Source organism: Chiloscyllium punctatum, chromosome 33, assembly GCF_047496795.1.
Source record: "Chiloscyllium punctatum isolate Juve2018m chromosome 33, sChiPun1.3, whole genome shotgun sequence".
In the NCBI taxonomy this organism is placed as follows: domain Eukaryota; kingdom Metazoa; phylum Chordata; class Chondrichthyes; order Orectolobiformes; family Hemiscylliidae; genus Chiloscyllium; species Chiloscyllium punctatum.
Window position 1 is genome coordinate 10,095,815 of NC_092771.1, and position 13,309 is coordinate 10,109,123.

Consider the following 13,309-nt stretch of genomic DNA (forward strand, 5'->3'; position numbering starts at 1 on the left):
CAAGTCTGTCTTTCTTAATATTGTCTTTATTCAGCTGCTGCTTTATAACCCTGGCCAAAACCTTTTAGTGTCAGTCTGGGCCTTACTAATCCTGTTGCTTTGCCATCTTGATTGAAAAGGCTGAGGCTGTTTTCCCAGGAGCATCAGAGGCTGAGGGGCAACCATATAGAGGTTTATAAAATCATGAGGGGCATGGATAGGATAAATAAACAAAGTCTTTTCCCTGGGGTGGGGAGTCCAGAACTAGAGGGCATAGGTTTAGGGTGAGGGGGGGGCAAGATATTAAAGAGACCTAAGGGGCAACATTTTCACGCAGAGGGTGGTACATGTATGGAATAAGCTGCCAGAGGAAGTGGTGGAGGCTAGTACAATTGAAACATTTAAAAGGCATCTGCATGGATATATGAATATGAAATGTTCGGAGGGATATGGGCCGCGTGCTGACAGGTGGAACTAGATTAGGTTGGGATATCTGGTCGGCATGGAAGAGTTGGTCTGAAGGGTCTGTTTCTGCTCTGTACGTCTATGACTCTATGAGGAGGATGATTCTCTTGTTTTGTAAACTCAGCACATGATAATCTCTCTACATAAATTGCTGGAAAAGCTCAGAATGTCTGAAGAAGGATCACTCGATCTGAAATGTTAACTCTGCTTTCTCTCCAAAGATGGTGCCAAACCTGCTGAGCTTTCCCAGCAATTTCTGTTTTATAGCATCCTCTGTTCATAGAATCCCGACAGTGTGAAAGCAGGTTATTCAGCCCATCGATTCCATACCGACTCTCTGAAGAACATCCCACCTAGACCCATCCCCTACCCTATCCCTGTAACCCTGCATTACTCATGGCCAGTCCACGTGACCTGCACATCTCTGGACTGTGGGAGGAAACTGGAGGACCTGGAAGAAATCCATGCAAACACGGGGAGAATGTGCAAATTCCACACAAGTCACCCGAGAGTGGAATCGCACCTGAGTCCCTGGTGCTGTGAGACATGTGAACCACTGAGCCACTGTGTGACCCTTTTGGTTCTTTTGGTTTTTATTTTATAATCTTCTATCCATCGTATTCAAGTTAATTTTCTTAAAGAGAATGGTTTGTAACAGATACTGCAATTGAAAACATTTTCCTACAGGAACTTTAATAGGATAGAAATTACAGCACAGAATGTGGCCATCATATTCATGTTTGGTCATTAACTGAAGTTCATGTTTCCTAACTTCATCTTGTTTTACCCGCCTAGAATTTTCTTTTTAATGCTATTATAATTTCTGCTTGAAAATCCACTTGTGATGAAAGCATTCAAAATTCTAACTTCAAGAAAGCTTTCCTACTGTGCTGTATGTCTGTCTGCTGGCAATCCTGAATTATGCTGTCTTGTTAACAATTATACAAGTTAAGTATTGGTGAATAGAGAGACTTTTCATCTTGCATTCATCTGCACAAACACAAGAATGCCAAATTTCAAACTGTCACAACAATTCATGCTACAGGAGCAAAGGATACTGATTAGTTAGCAACTCAGCTCTGATTGGTTGAAGCATCGCAATGGAAAAAGTAACAGGGATCTGGAGGCTGCCCGGGTAATTCTATAAAGGCACAAATTTTGAACAATTAATTGAAACAACCTTGTGTTGTTCATAGTTCTGCAAATCTCTCGTCAAACCTTTTTAATCCCTATTGTACTGGATTGGAGGGAGAAGAAGGGGTTAAAAGCCTTTTTTTTAATGTTTCTTCCAAACATTAATCTTTCTGATGTGGTAGCATTCTACTTGGTCTTAGTTATATCCTTCCATGATACTAATATCCTTCCTTCAATGGATAGAGTAATTAAACTTGGAAAAATATTTTGAAATATACCAGGGAACTGGAACAGAAAAGAAACAGGTTTAGGTTGTGAGAGACAATTTAGACCAGATGGCAGGAAGTATTTCTTTACTCACAGCTGGACTCCTTTAAAAGCAGCTGTTTAGTGTGAAGGTGGTGGTGTTGGTATTGTGGAAGGATGAGATCAAATGAGCTAATGGGTCTTCTGAACCTAAACCCAACTCACAATTCTTCCAAAGAAAAACACAAATTGTTTTAAAAATTCAGCAGGTCTGGCAGCATGTGTGGGGAGAAATCTTCAGAACTTGGAAGAACCCTTCTTTAGAACTCGCTGGACTCAAAAACTTTAACTCTGATTTCTGTCCATAGCTGCGGCTACACTGGCTGAGTTTTTCCAACAGTTGCTGTTTTTGTTTCAGATTTCCAGCATCTGCAGTTCTTCGAGCTTCCAAGTATGCTCATATGACTACTTTTGTTTTGGAAGAGTCCCTTTTTATTCTATTCTCACCTTCCTAGAATTCTCCTGCTTGCTGAGTAAGTAAAATCAATACCTTAGAAATTTTACTTGACCAAATAGACTAAGAAAGAAACAACTTAATTTTCATGTCCCAAAGTATTTTCCAGCCAATGAAGCACTTTTGAAATGTAATCACTGCTGTAATGCCTAAAATGTGGCAGCCAATTTATGGACAGCAAGGTCCAATAGGTAATGGCCACATAATATATTGTTGAGCATTAAATATCAGTCAGGACACAAGTATCCTTCTACATTATAGTGTCATGGAATTTCTGATATTCACACAAAAAGGTGCAAGATGATGCCTTTTCTATAGTACACTTGCTCCAAACTGCACAGCATTGTCAGTCTGGACTTTGTTTATAAGCCTCTGCTGTGACTTGAACCCTTAACTTTCTGATGTAGAGGCAAGAGTGCTGTCCGAGAGCTGACTTGTGTCTCCTGCCTGGTCTGTGTAGGAGCAGAAGTAAGCCATTTGATCCATCACACCCGCTCTGCCATTCAGTAAGATCAAAGCTGATCTGATAATTCTCAACTCCAGTTAGATGATTCCTGTTGGGTCAGCAATTGAAAGGAGCATTAGGGTGATTTATAGATTTGGGTAGGTGACAGAAGTTGACAGGGAAAAAGCCAGTCAAACACAAAATGTTGTATTTACTCCTAATTTTGATGTTTGCTCAATCTTTTTGTGTTCTATTATGCGGTGACCAAGAATCTAAACTCCCAATATCATTTGTATATGCATTCAATCAAGTTTAGGATGCTGAAGATTTGAGGGAGTGGAATTCCTACATCTTTGCGTATCAATGACAGGTGCTAATTCATTGGCATAACTAGTCCTTAACTATGGAGCTATGTCTTAAGGTACTAAGAGCACAACTTAAAAGTTTCTTGTATGTAGAACAGCCAGGACAGTGAGATGCAGGAGTGATCGTAGGGTTCCCCCCTCCCCCCCACTGTGCATCAATTAACCTAGGACAATATTTAGTTTCATAAACCTTCAGAAAAGCAACCTACTGCCAGGACTGAAGAGAATTAGAAAATCGTTCATTAGTTAGCTCAGCAGTACAGTGACAGTCACTGCACTTTGCCCATCTGTTTCTCTTTGAATTCGTGATCTAAATTTGTATTAATCTCTAGCTTTATATTCAGCCACTGAGCAGGAGACGTGATTATTTGTATCCCCGGGGACTGCTGTGCTATGGCTGTCTTCTGTATTTAAAACAAAGCAAAACAAATCTGTTCCTCTTCTATGTTCCACAAAGTAAAGGATGCTGGAATACAGAAATTGCCTTTATGATGACCTAAATACATCTGAACCGAAAAAGCTTGTATGAAACCACACGTTGTGGGAAGTATGCTTTGATTATTTTTTGGTTTACCATATACTTTTGTCTGTTGGCAGCGTGCAGCTTTGTTTAGCGGTTTTGCTCTCTGTTTGTATATCATTTGCTTTCCAACCAATTGTTCCGTCCCTTTTTTCTCAATCTGATTTTGTTTCAATCTTGAAGGATTGTCTCATAATTTAGACAACCTTTAGGTCGGTGTCCTGAATAACTGCTCTCTTGAATCAATTGTAGGTAATGGTGAGCTGATTGACTAAATTTAGAGCCCCGCGTGATCCTGTACTTTTTCAAATTCCAGATGCACACAAAGGGACAGCTTGGCGGAGTGAGTGTCTTAATATCTCTCCTAGCTGAAGCAACAAGAGCTAAACATCACACTTTCAGCATAAGGAGCTGATCATCAAGGATTTAACATTTTCACACAGAGGGTGGTGCATGTATGGAATGAGGTGCCAGAGGAAGTAGTGGAAGCTGGGACAATTACAATATTTAAAAGGCATCTGGATGGGATAGGAATAGGAAGGGTTTAGAGGGCTATGGGCCAAATGCTGGCAAATGGGACTGGATTAATTTAGGATATCTGGTCGGTATGGACAAGTTGTACCAAAGGGTGTTTCCATGCTGTGCATCTCTAAAATTCGATGAATTGTATAAAGTGAAGTTTCTTCATTCGAAGGGATGTGATGCATTAGAATTTTCCACCATTGAAGTTTGTGGATGCTCAACTGAATCGTGAGTATGTGCAAGGCTTAGATAAATCATTTCTTTAAACAGTAATGGAATAGAGGGATATGGATGATCGGAAGTGAAGTTCAGGTAGATGATCAGCCATGATCATGATAAATGAAGGAGCGAAATCAACAGAAGAATGGCTTACACCTACTTTATCTTCTATTCTATGACCCATTCACTGAATATACAATGTGAAACTAGACATTCATGTGTTTAAGTCATGGCACCAATCATATCACTGAATCAGAAACTGCCCATATTAAGGCTGCTACTACATAATGGCAGTAGAGAGGTCTTTATACTAAATGGGGATGGGGTAGGGGAAGGACTCAGTTATAAGGGAAATGAGAAAACCCAAATTAAAGGAAGAGGTAAGACTGCAGAACTCAGGAGAGGTTATTAAAATTACAAGCACAGACACAAATAGGACAGAGAGTATGGAAAGGATTAGCAATCAAACTTCAAGCTCACCGGATAAACAAATGGCCATGAGAAGAGGGACGGCTAATACAGGTCTGAAGGTGTTCTATCTGGATGCAGTCAGTATAAGAAATAAGGTAAATGAGCTTGTGGCATAGGTCAAAATTGGCAGGTATGATGTGGTGGGCATCACAAAGACGTGGCTGCAAGGGGATCAGGATTGGGAGCTGAATATTCAAGGATATACATCTTGAAAAGATAGACAGGTGGGCAGAAGGGGTGAGGTTGTCTTATTAGTAAGAAATTATATTAATAGTAAGAAACAAAGTAGGGTCAGATGCTGTAGAATCTTTGTGAGTAGGATTGAGGAACAGCAAAGGTAAAAGAAAACATAGTTGGGGTTATATCCAGGCCTCCAAATAGTAGTCAGGAGCTGAGGCTCAAAATACACCAGGATGTAGGAAAGGCAAAGTTATGGTGATCATGGGTGATTTTAATATGCAGGTAGACTGGGAAAATCAGGTTGGTGATGGATTGCAAGAAAAGGAGGAATATCTATGACATGGCTTTTTGTAGCTGCTTGTGGTGGAGCCCACTCGGCAATAGCCAATACTGCATTTCGTGTTGTGAAATGAGGCAGACTTGATAAGGGAGCGTAAGGTGAAGGAACCCTTAGGAGGCAGTGATCATAATATGATTGGATTTAATCTGCAATTTGAGAGGGAGAAAATAGAATCAGAGGTAACCGTATTACAGCTGAATAAAGGCAACTCCAGAGGCATGAGGGAGGAGCAGGTAGAATTGACTGGTAGAGGAGCCTAGCAGGAAAGACAGTGGAATAGCAATGGCAGGAGTTTCTGGGAGTAATCGAGAGACACACCAGAGATTCATCCTGAGGAAAAGGAAATGTGGTACATGGACGATGAGACAACCGTGGCTGACTAGGAAGGTTAGGGATAGCATAAAAGCAAAAGTGAAAGTATATAATGTGGCAAAGGGCAGTGGAAAACCAGAGGGTTGGGAAGCTTACAAAGACCAGCAGGGCAACAAAAAAAAGGAGGGAATAGATTAAACATGAGAGTAAGCCAGCCAGTAATATAAAGGAAAACTGCAAGAGTTTCTTTAGATATATGAACGGCAAATAAGAGGCAAAAGTGGACATTAAGCTGCTGAAAAATGACAACTCTAGAGATAGTAGGGAACAAGGAAATGGCTGAGGAACTGAATAATACTTCGTGTCAGTCTTCACAGTGGAAGACACAAGAATTATCCCAAAACTTCAAGAGAGTGAGAAGGCAGAGTTGAGTATGGTGGCCATCATCAAGGAGAAGGTGCTAGAAAATCTGAATGGCCTAAAGATGGATAGATCACTTGGACCAGATGGGCTATACCGCAGAGTTCTAAGGGAGATAGCTGAAGAGATACTGGAGGCACTGGTGGCGATCTTTCAGCAATCGCTAGAATCAGGGAGGGTAACCAAAGGACTGGAAAATCACTAACATAATATCCCTGTTTAAAAAAGGATTAAGGTAAAAGATGGAAAATTACAGACCAATTAGCCTAATCTCAGTTGTGGGTAAGATCCTGGAATCTATTGTGAACGATGAGATTTCTGAATACTTGGAAGTGTATGGTAAAATAGGGCAAAGTCAGCTTGGTTTCATCAAGGGGAGGTCATGCTTGACAAATCTGCTAGAATTCTTTGAGGAAATAACGAGCAGGTTAGGCCAAGGAGTCCCAACGGATGTTATCTACCTGGACTTCAAGAAAGCCTTTGACAAGGTGCCACGCAGGAGGCACTGAGGCCCATGGTGTCAGAGGCAAGGTGCTAGCATGGATAGAAGCTTGGCTGTCTGGCAGAAAGCAGAGAGTGGGGATAAAAGGGTCTTTCTCAGGATAGCAGCTTGTGACAAGTGGTGTTCCGCAAGACTCAGCATTGGGACCACAACTTTTCACTTTATACATTAATGATCTTGATGAAGGAACTGCGGGCATTTTGGCTAAGTTTGCAAACGACAAAGATAGATAGAGGGACAGGTAGCATTGAGGAGGTGGGGAGGCTACAGAAGGATTTGGACAGGTTAGGAGAGTGGGCAAAGAAATGGCAGATGGAGTACAATGTAGGAAAGTGTGAGGTCATGCACTTTCGTAGGAAGAAGAGGCATGGGCTATTTTCTAAATGGGGAGATGAGTTGCAGATGTTTCATCCCCTGTCTAGTTGACATCTTCAGTGTTTTGAGTACAGATTTCATAATTTGCTCCTCTTTACTGCTTCTAACTGTTGTGTCATGGCTTTGATGGCATTTGTCTTTGGATAAGATGAAAATTGGAACAGGTTCTGCTGTGAAGCTTTCCAAAGGCAAATAGCTTATTGACTCTCTCCATCCAGGTTTTGCAAATGAAGAGCAGCCTTTTTGATCAGCTAGGAGCGGATTGTACACATAGAACCTTTACTTAGAGATTTCAGGACTCGAAGGGAAAAAACTCAAGATTTCTTCAAAAAAAAGTCTGCAATTAATATATTCAAAACCTTACATTGATGGATTGCTAGCAGGTTTTGAGTGAATATGTGTGGATAATGTGGAGGTGGCTCCTACCCACAGAACAGAGGATCAGCTGTCCTACATTTGATGCAGTTACAGATTGTGCAGAAAACAGAACATTTTGACAGAACAAAGGGATTTTTTTAAATGTTGTATATGTTTACTAATGTCTTAGTTTTTAACAGTCTTTCTGATTTGGTATTTAATGAAATGCACAAATGAATCAAAATTGGGTTACTGATTAATCTTAAATATGGTGGTGTTGACCAGTCATAATGAAGGAATTTTGTGACTTCCTTTACCAGCATTAAACATTAAACATTAGTCTGCTTCTTTCCCTTTCAGGTAGTCAACCTGCTAATTCCAGTCATTGCAGTTTTTCTTAAAACTACTTTGTCTTCAAATCTCTCCCCTCCTCCCCTGAAAACATTGAGTCCTTCCTTGGTCATGGTAGCACCAGTTACCCTGTTGTATTGTAAGTAATCAGAATGTACGACAAGCTTAATCAGAGAAAGAATTTGGCAGAGTTCCCATTTCTGATTACATCAATGTGGTTTGTGTATTTCAGGCACTCCGTGTGACTGTGGAGTGAAGACTTGAGGTGGGGTAGCAATCAATGTTGAATCACTTGCTTTGTAGGCCCTCACCTGAGGGACATAATGTTGATGGTTTGAGCAATTGGAACCTCCACATCTGACATACACATTCAGGAAAAGCAAGGTTTAGCCATCTACATTGTGTGACTCCTTTCAGTTGTACATTTGACCTCTTGTATTTCCCCTTTCACTCTCTGCCCATGTTTGTCTGTTCTATTATTTTTAAAAATTTGATCAACAGCTCAATTTCTCCATTTTTGGCTCACAGAAAATCTACAGTATAAAATGTTAAAAATTGCATGTAGCAGCTTAGTTGCTGCTGCTTTACAATGTAATTAAAGGTGCTTCATCATCTGGTAAATTGCTTCAGAAGACAATTTATCAGGTGAATGAAAGGAAGGAGAGCATAAAGGCACATTGGCAGTACAATGTTATTGCTATGTGATTGGTGTTTCAAAGTTAATTAATGCCAAGTCCTTGAAGGGTGTATTCACTTATATTTCTCCCTACATCTCCTTGAGCCTTGCCAGGCCCCATCAGATATAGGATTAGTAGCCAGTGATCATGGATGAATAGAATCATAGAATTCTTACAGTGTGGGAGCAGACTGTTCGGCCCATCAGGTCCACACCAACCCTCAGAAAAACAGCCCAACCAGGCACAACCCCCACCCTATCATTGTAATCCTGCATTTCCCATGACTAATCCATCTATCTTGGAGATCCCTGGACAATATAGGCAATTTCCCATGGCCAGTCCACCTAACCTGCACATCTTAGGACTGTGGAAGGAAACCTATGCAGACACGGGGAGAATGTACAAACTCCACACAGACAGTCGCCCGAGAATGGAATCGAACCTGGGTCCCTGGAGCTGTGAGATAGTAGTGCTAACCACTGAGCCACCCTGCTGCCCCAAAAATAGAATGGGACCCTCCCAAATCCAATTTATGCATCATAATTCTGAGGAGTAGCAGAGATGAGTACAGTGTTATTACCATATTTGATGTTGTCAGGTCACTCTCCACCTCTTCTAAAGTCACTGGCTTTTGCTGGGCACCTGCTGTCCTCTGGTAATTTATCCAAACTGGTATTCCTCATGTGAATTGGAGGAACACCAGCTGTCAAGTCGGTCCATCATTGGAGAGTATCACAGCTGAGCCCTAGACTTGTTTTACATCATGATCACAGGGAACATTGCCACAAGTTTAATACTGTCTATGTACACATAAGGTACAATTTCATATAGCCCACAGGAGTGAGCTGAGAGGTGGGATGGGCATAGAATTAGGAGTGGCAGTGCCCATCACCTTCTCAACTCCCAACAATTCAGTCAAAGTTGGGGAATTTTGAGGATGGCCACTTTGTTCAGAAGCCAGTTGAGGCCCTGAAGTGGTTGAATAAGGATCACTTGGAGGTCTGTTGGTCCTGCATGTTGGCATTCCAACATGGGAGAGTGGGCCATCTATAGCTCAGTAAAAACTATCTACCTTTTTCTGAATAAGTTAGAGGTCAGGGTGTGCGATCCTTATAGTTGGACACCATAGAAGTCCATTGTCCCTGAAACTCCTCATCCCTATAGCCTTTGGGAACGCACACCACCTAGTCAGGATCTGTCTGACCATCCTGCTCTATTTTCAAGCTTTCTGCACACTAGCATTGTCGGGTTGTAGTCCCAGCACACCCAGCGATATTTCTGAGACTGAAGAACAATTGGCATTTCAATTCTCCAGCAGCTCTTGGAGGGGCATCATCACCTTTAACGGGGTATATCCCCTGATAGCAGGCTTTTAATTTCCTGATGGGCATAGAATTATATAGGGGTTCTCACTTATGTGAAGAAATTGACCCCAGGTTTTTAGCCTGCCACTGGGGCTCCCAGCATCAAATTCTACCCATAATTATCAGTAGAAGAAACTGGATAATGAGTGGGAGTTCAGGCTAATCTTCCCAGGCCACTCATTTCTTCCTTTACATTTTAAAATAATTAGACTAATTATGACACCCCTACTGTTTCTTTGAATGAAATCATATAATCTGGTGCAGCCTAAATACTATTATAAATGGTCCTGTAATTGCTGTTCTATGTAGAAGTGGGGGTCAATGAACTCAGTTGACTGGACATCTGGTTTGAAATGCAAAGTTGCACAAACAGGATTGGATTCAATTCCCACACAGGCTGAGGTCGCCGTGAAGGTCTCTTTCTTACAACCTTTCCCCTCTCTTGAGGCATTATGACCCTCAGGTTAAGCCACCACTGGTCGACTCAGCAACTTTGCCTTTTATTATATAATCCTTTGGCATTACGCCATCAGAGTGGAGTGCCATTGCTAAATGGACTCCAGCAATTTAGGTTGAGCCCGAACACTCTTGCTAGCCAGCAATGTTGCATATTTCAGGCGAGCATAGATATGGCCAAATACACTGGGTGGGAAGACTGAAAAATATTTAAATATGACCTTTATCACTGCCAACAGAAAATAATAGGATGGAGAGTTGGAGACTGCTTGCTAATTATTCTGAAGTTACAGTGTAGTCATAACCACATCTTATTCCTTGCTTCAATGATCATAGTTAAGGAAAGTCATTCACCACAAGATCCTAATGCTGACCTACACTGGCTTATATTTGAATAACATTTTGTTTTTAACATTCTTATCCTTGATTTCAAATCCCTCCATGCTTATTCCTGCTTTCTGTAATTACCTCCATCTTCTCAGCCGTTGAAGATATCGCCACTCCTCTAACTCTTGCCTCTTGTGCAACTTTGATTTTAATCATTTCACTATTGATGGCCATGTCTTTGGCTGCTGAGGCTCTAGGCTCTAAAAATCCCCTCCTTACATCTTGCCTTTTTCTTTTAGTTCACCCCTTAAACCTATCTCTTTGACCAAACATTTAGTGATCTGACCAATATTTTGATATTTGACTCAGTGATATATTTTGTTTTCTTAGGCTCCTAAGTGCCTTGACACAGTTCCTTATGTTTAAGGAGCTTTATGAGTATAACTCGTTATTGTACAAAAAACAGCTTCTTTGAGTGAAAGCAATGAAGGGACCAGTTTCCCACAATGCATTAAGTTTATATTCATCCCCAGCTGATAGTACTGTGCTTCAGCAGGCAAGCCACCACTGAATTGGAAAGTTCTTTTTTCAGGTCTTTAAGCAGAGCATTTAGTAGAGACTGTGGTGCTAGAAAATTGCTTTTGAAACATTGTTAGCTTTCTCCACCATTCCATTTTAAGGAAAATTGCCACGGCCCAGATTCACTTCATGCTACAGTCCCAGTAGTAACTTGTTTAGAGACCTGATCTTCGAAGAATCCCTATAATGCTGAAAGAGGCCATGTGTCCATCAAGTCCATGTCAACCCTCCAAAGAGTATCTCACCCAGATCTCTACATTATCCCTGTAACCCCACATTTACCATAGTTAGTCCACCTAGTCTGCACAACCCTGAACACTTAAGGCCAATTCAGCATGGCCATTTCACCTAATCTGCATATCTTTGGATATCGAGAGGAAATTGGAGCAAACCCATCCAGACTCGGGGAAAACATGCAAGGATAGTCGCCCAAGGCCAGAATCGAACCTGGACCCCTAGCGCTGTGAAGCAATAGTGGTAACAACTGAGCCACCATGCTGCCCACAATTAAAGTTCCCTTCAGTAGAATCATTGAACAATGGGGAGGATCCTAAGCTCAAACTGCAGAGACTTGGAAACCATCCCCTTGTCATAAATAATGCAGGACAGTAGGCGAAAGAATAGGAATAGAGCTGAATCCCCTTACTAATTATATTTCAAGTGAGTGCTCCATGAGTTGACACTGTGAAACTTATTAATTAACAAACCACATGAGAGAAGACTGCTCATGAGTGGCTCCGACTTGCTGGACTTAGTGACTGACTTGCCATTTGCGGGAAGTCTTAGCAGCCTTCCATCTCATGAGATGATTGTTTCTACCTTGGTGATTAACACTGTTAAGTGGGGGTGCTTTGCCTGTCCCACTCTAGCGTACCAATCTCTGTTATGATTACTGCAAAGAGAGTTTGCTGAGAAGGCTTATGCTTGGTCACTATTTTCTCTGGATCCTCTCCTTGGCCAGCTGAGCTTTTCATTTCTTTTTGTCTCTAAATTGACCTTCCAAACAGTCAGCCTCCAGGACTCACTGCTGTTTGCAATTGTTGTCAGTTCTAAATATCAATAGGCAGTAGCCATGGCTTGACTGGTTAAGATAATAGGCAAGAATTCTATTAGTATCCCCTGAGCAGAGGATAATAAGTACTGTCAGGGAAAATGGCTACCTTGTCAGAATTCCTAGATTACGTTGATCTTTGGATGTTCATGCTACATGTTCTCCAAGAAAATTCAAATCTGAATGCTCCAAATTATTCCTGTCATTGACTTAGATTCAGAATTCTTGAAGTTCACTATTTGAAACAAAAATGAAAACACCTCCAACCCAATGCCAACCATTGACCGAGTGTCAATCAAACTGCCAAAGGTGGATTGCTTTTTGTTTTTTAACTTCGTACCTGCAAATATTTTATGAACCATACTGGCTTTTGGTGATTTTTTTAGGTTCTAATACCATAGCTGAGGTCAGCTCCTAGCACCCTGAACTTTCTGGTTATCCAGTAAGCTTTCAGTAACTCGTCTGCATATCCACAATATCATTTTCTTACCAATCAAACTGTTTTCTTTTTTAAACTGTTAATTTGCCTCCTGTAAATCAGTGATGTGTTTTTATGCAGGAACAGATTTTAGTAATTTTCCATAATATGTTCACATGCACAATGAGAAGAACAGTCAGGAATTCATTATTAACATATTCCAGGAATATAATTTTGCGGGAGGAATCTGTCATCTATTTCTCTGTAAACAGTAGTAATGACATTCCAATTGTCTGATGTGATCTGTATACAATAAAGAAGCTAGAATCTTCTAATGAAAAGTAAATATTTCCAAATAAAATTGAAGTTATTAATGCCTTTAAAAGGGAGAGATTTAACCAGCCTCTGACTTTCTTTCTTGAAATATGTTCTGGGAAGATAAGACGAAAACTTTGTTTTTAAGAGGAACATAGGACTTCAGCAAGAATAGCTCACTCCTAAATCCTTCTCCATCTCTCCTGATCCTCCTTTCTCTATTGTAATTAATATTATTATTACTTCTCAACTTCTCATCCCAACCCTTTTAATATGTGTGCCTCTAACTCTGGCCTCTTGGGCATTCCAAATGCTAACCACTCTGCCATTGATGGCTATGCTTTCAATTGTCTGGATCCTAATCTGAGGGATTTTCTTCCTGCAGCTATTTATCCATTTCATTTT

The 13,309-nt window shown here is 40.9% G+C and overlaps 1 long non-coding RNA gene across 1 annotated transcript; it reads left to right on the top strand.

Moving 5' to 3' along the window:
• The first annotated feature begins 287 nt into the window (after nucleotides 1-287).
• Nucleotides 288-12,987, top strand: LOC140458415 (uncharacterized). Its single transcript, XR_011953489.1, has 2 exons — nucleotides 288-7,856; nucleotides 7,950-12,987. It is a non-coding gene; the product is annotated as an uncharacterized lncRNA (long non-coding RNA).
• Nucleotides 12,988-13,309: the final 322 nt, after the last annotated feature.